The sequence below is a fragment of the Mus musculus genome, chromosome 15 (genome assembly GCF_000001635.26).
Source record: "Mus musculus strain C57BL/6J chromosome 15, GRCm38.p6 C57BL/6J".
NCBI lineage: Eukaryota > Metazoa > Chordata > Mammalia > Rodentia > Muridae > Mus > Mus musculus.
Genome location: NC_000081.6, coordinates 97,842,152 through 97,847,474, shown reverse-complemented (window position 1 = coordinate 97,847,474; position 5,323 = coordinate 97,842,152). Strand labels below are relative to the sequence as shown.

The 5,323-nt window shown below is 50.8% G+C and overlaps 1 protein-coding gene across 4 annotated transcripts in view; it reads left to right on the top strand.

Annotated features, from left to right (window-relative positions):
* The first annotated feature begins 2,972 nt into the window (after positions 1-2,972).
* Positions 2,973-5,323, top strand: part of Hdac7 (histone deacetylase 7) — a 51,842-nt gene continuing 49,491 nt past the window's right edge. For all 4 annotated transcript variants that reach the window (NM_001204279.1, NM_001204280.1, NM_001204278.1 and 1 more), the window contains exon 1: positions 2,973-3,369. The gene's annotated coding sequence lies outside the window, so the exon portion shown is untranslated. The remainder of the gene's footprint in view (positions 3,370-5,323) is intronic.

The following is a 5,323-nucleotide window of genomic DNA, read 5'->3' as shown; positions in this document are numbered from 1 at the left end:
ATCCTCTGCATGCATGTGGGGAGCTTGTCAATGACTCAGGGCCCATCTATTACGCCCCAAGTCTTATATAGACCTAGAGGATACCTGTAGAATTAGACCAGATCTGAACCCAGGGTCAGAATCCAGGCTTATTGGATCCAGGACACTCAAGAAGGGAAAGTCAAGTATTCAATTCCAAGCTGAAAATCTGTGCTGGACTCCAGGGAGAAAGGTCCACCCTCCAGAGTCCTAACCTGCAGAGAAAGGAAGATAAAGGGACACCCCAGGCAGTCCTGGGGTGCAGGGCAGAGTTCTCATGTAGACCCCAGAAGAGACCTCTGCAAAAGACCTTGCTGCTCTCGCCCAAACCCATTTAACTGGAATCCCGGCAGCCATCTGTGAACACCTGTGGCAACTGGCCAGCCCCAAGAACAGGTGCTCTGCCCTGGTCAGCGCCTGGCTACCCACTCTCCCTCTGCCTTCTAGCAAGGCCAGACAGATCAAACAATCATGATAGTGGACCCCAAAGCCTGTCCTGACAAGGTCTGAGAACTGAAGGTAACCGGACCAGGTATGAAAGGCTGGGGCTCTTTGTGTCTGCCCCTACCCAGGTGCCTTCTCCCACCCGGGACCCCAGAGGCTCAAGGGAGTGGATTCTGCATCGCCCCGGGTGATAAAAAGGGGATGGGGTGGGGGGAAATGATAAAAAAAAAAGAGATGGGGGAAGCCAGATCCACTTCCTCGATGATAAGAACCCCACCCTGAGGGACTCCCTGCTTTCTGCTGTGTTTATAGAGGAGGGCTGGAGGGGCTGTAACAGAGACCAAAGAGGGTGGCAGATGGCGTATTAGTGGCTCCTGTTGTGTTGCAAAACTTTTCCTGGGGAGATGCCCCACATACATCTACTCAACCCAGATAAGGAACCCACAACAGACCGAGTCCAAATACCACCCAAATCCAACTTGGTGAACCAATGAGTTTTATTCAAGTTACTTACAGGTAGATGAGTTGAAGGGTTACTTACAGGAGCAGAAATGACTCAAAGATAGCTGCATCACCAAAGTCCACCCTAGCAGAGGTGACAGTTCACAAAGCTGGAAACCTGGAGTACGCGCTCAACCTGCAGGCAACCCAACAAGTTGGAGAATGTCCTTTTCGGGGTGCCTCAATTGGTCTGAACCTTTCCGAAGCAGCTCTACTGGTTATTGCCTCGTCCTGGTAGCCTTTCTTGCCTGAGAGTCCTCTTTGAACACTGGCAGGTGAATCCTGTCAGTTTCAGGGACTTCCTGAAGCTGTTTTGTTGTTGTTTACCTCCCTTCTTAAGGAGCTCCCCTGGAGGATGGAATGTTTTAGTCTTGGAGGAGACTGATATATAACACCTGCACAATCCTCTGTCCTGAAAGATCTCCAGACATTGTTTGTTTGGACGTTTGCTGGTTTACTTAGTAAATGCTCACTACAGCTCTTCCCTAAGGTAGACTAAACACAGTACTGGACCAGGAGGACCACTTAGGCAGATAAGCTCTGTGGTCTTATCAGCTCTTTCTCCACCTGTCTCCCCAGTCTTGGTCAGAAAAGCCAATTAGTGAATGAGGGCATGGGCTTCAAGAGTTGGTCTTCCTGGGCCATTGAGATGGCCATCAAGTCTGATGACCTGAGGCTAGCCCTTAGAGCTTACGTACATGGTAGAAGAAGAGAACAGAATCTCGTAAATTTCCCTGCCGCACTTGCACTGTAAGCATGTGTACCTGCTGCCCCCAACTCTCTTCTGCCCCCACACAAATGAATCCCAGCACTTGAGAGGCAAAGGCAGGTGGATCACTGTGAGTTCCAGGACAACCTGTCTACATATCGAGCTCCGGGCCTACAGTGAGACCCTGTCTCAAAAAGAAAAATATATCAACAATATTTGGTTTTAAAAGATGGCTGAGCATAGTGGTACATGCCTTTAATTCTAGTACTCAGGAGGCAGAGGCAGGCTGCTGACCTCTGTGAGTTCTGAGCTCCTCTACAAAGCAAGTACAGGATAGGCCGAGCTGTTACACAGAGAAACTCTGACTCAAAAAGTAAAATAAAATAAAATAAAATAAAATAAAAAGGAGGGGATGGCCATCTTGGTAACATCTAAGTGACCTTGGGGAAATGGCTTGGGCTGTCTGAGCCTCAGTTTACTCCCCTGTGAATGTCAACACAGAGTTTTTTACAATGACAACATAAGGGAGAGTTGTGGTACGATGCCTGGTAGCTTTGTCTAAGGCAGCAGAAAAAGCACACAGGGGTGGGATGGGACCCAGCCCCACCTATACTCCGGGGATGTTCTCTGTCTCTTCTGTAAAAACTGTCACTGTTCCCTGAAGAAAGGTACCATGATAACTAAAGGCAGAGCGCCGAGAACCGTGCCTAGTCTGTCAGTAACTGCTTGAGAGACGCCAGCCTCGATTGCGATATTCCCCTCATGCTCGCAGATGCTCTCCTCTACCCAGTCATGCCTTCCTTCCAACCTGTTCCCACTAGCTCCTCCCCCAAACCAGGCTTGGCAGAGGCAGGAGCTGAAACTCACAAGCTCTGCCCTCTAAGCCGCTCTTGTAACCCGGCCTGGAAACTGGGCACACCCGGTGCCAGGCCATGCCCAGTCCAGAATCAGAGCAGGGGCAGGCTCTGCAGAGGCTGGGGGATCTGGTAGTGGAGAACTTGTGGAGGGGTATCTGGCCCTGGGCACTGTTATCTGCATGCCATTATCTCCTCCCACAAAGACTTCTCCACCCATAACCCCCAACCGAGATGACAGACCAGCAACTGTCTCCAACCGCTCTGATTCGGGATAAGGCCAGACCCTGTCCCCACTGCCACAGACTCCATGGCCACCCCTCCCTCTGCCACATTTATTGAGAACGGGTTGCCTATCTCTCTGGGAATGAAGCTGGCAAGGAAGGAGACACCCCCCGTATCTAGGAGACCTAGAGCCAGGATGGCAGCGGCCTCTGACAGAGTTTGTCTGCTCTTTCATTCAGGGTTCTCAACACAGACTTTCTGCTCTTGCTTCTGCCATGTCTCCTTTCTCAGGCTGCTCTCCCCCACCCTGAAGCCCCGAAGCTGCACACCTGGCTCCCACATCAGATAACCCAACCACAGCAGCTCCCCTCACCCGACCCCGCTCCCACCCTCTCCTCACGCCTCACCCCCTTCCTCCCCTGGCTGTTCTACCCTCTAGCTTCTGATGCACCTCCATAGCCCTAGAGAGGGTCAGGGAGACTCAGAGCCCTAGCTGGAAACGATGGTGTGAGAGTTGACCCCCGCTCAGCATGTGCATGTGGAACACAAAGACGGAAACATACGCTCTGCGCCAGTTGGAAACAATGATGGGGAAGGGACCCCAGCCCAGGCCTTAAGGTACGAAGAAGAACAGGCCAGATACACTGAGGAGGTGGGGACTCTCAGAAAAGTGCTGCCTCTGGAGCTGGGGCAGAGCTGGGGTGTGGTGGTGGTGGGGAGCTGGGGTTTCTACATCTCCTGCTTCTAAGTAAAGAAATCTACTGCCCCTTTTCCAGGGATTCCTGTATTTCTGAGGTTATCTCAAACTCAAACGCTAGAGATCTTCCCATCCGAGGGTTGAGGCCCAGAGTCTTGGGCAGAGAAATAGGGGAATGTATTGTGGAGCGGTTTCAACCCCTCCACCCCAACCCTGAGTGGAGGCCACATCTGTATGTAGGAAGAGGGGCTTCCACGGACCGTGTTGGTGGCTGCAAGGCATTGTAAGGGGGAGAGCATTGGCACATGAGAATAGGAGACCAGACTACTGGGGGACTGAGACTAGTGGGTGCTTGGTATCTGGGAGTTGGAAGTTTTAATGCCTCTTGACAACAAATGAATCACAGGCAAATGATGTGGAAAGGGCAGCGAAAATAAAGATGTGTTATTTCAAGGCCTCAGTGTGTCTGTCGAAAGAAGGCAGCTGAGCAGGGAGGAACCCAAGGCTTTTCAGGCCGGATGATGTCTGTAGGTGGGGGCCCAGGTAGAGTTCCTGTGGGGAACAGTGAGGTGATGGCTCACACACATCTCCTGTCACCTTCAGGGTGATGTGAAACAGCGGGTGGTCAACCACAACCAGCCAGCCCTTCCCCCAGAGCCAGGAGCCTTCCTATCCCCTCAGCTCCTTGACGAATCCCCCAACCCTTCCCTAATCTTGCTGTAGCCGCTACTCAGACACGTGACACACCCACTGGTCCTCAGTACCTGCTCTGCCCTCTCCCTCTCAGCTCATACCATGGCCCTGTCCTCAATAGTAGCAGAGGGGACAACAAAGTTCCATTTTCTGCCTATATCCTAGGACCCAGAACATCCTAGGACCCAGCAGGGAGCCTGGGTGAGTTCTGGGCCAATCTGCCTTGCTGTGGGCTTTCTGCTTTCAAGAGAATGAAGCTCATGTCCATGATGCTAGGATATGAGGATTGAGCTGAAGAGATGGACTTTCAGAGTAAATGGACTCATAATTTTTTTATAGCCAAATGGAGGCTTTGGTGAGTCTTCATCCTGCTTCCATGTTGCTAACGGATGAGAAAACATGCACACTCACATTGCCCCTTGGCCCCACTAACTACTTCCTTATTTATTTATTTATTTATTTATTTATTTTCCCCTTTCTGTTTCAGAAAGGGTCTCTCCATGTAGCCAAGGCTAGCCTTGAACCTGGAACTGTTCCGACTCAGGCTCCTGGGTGCTAATATCACAGGTGTGCACCAGCCATGCCCAGCTCTGAGTGTACCCTCTCAACCTCTTGTTCTGTTCCTATGATTTTATACACTTTCCATCACAAGGCACCCACGGCTCTGTATTCTCCCACGATGCTATATCACATTCATCAACATCTTTTTAACAGATTTATAATTTTCTACTAAGTGGAAATACCGTCCTCTACTTCATCATTTTCCAACTGTGTATTCAAATTATTTCTAACTTTCCATATTACGAATAGCTTAACAGTGAATGTGGCCGCCCTGGACCTTTTCTGCCTCCATCCCTAACTGACAAGAGATACTTGGTTTAGAGTGCACTTGGGTGGGGTAACTCAGCAATGGGAGGGGTGGGGATGGGGGATGGGGGGCACATTTCATAGTTCTCACCATAGACTGCCAAGCTGACTTCAAAGGCGGTCTGCCACCGCTAACAGTGAGCACATGCCATCGGCCTCTCTGGGGTTTGAAATGGCACCCACCTTCTCTTTGTTTGGTTGGCATTATTTTGAGCGCCTTCGGGCCAAGCATCCCCCTAACTTTATGTTTCCTCTTTGCCTGAAGAGTCTTTTTCTGTGCTTTGAACTTCAGTCTACTAATGCTTTGGGGCTGCC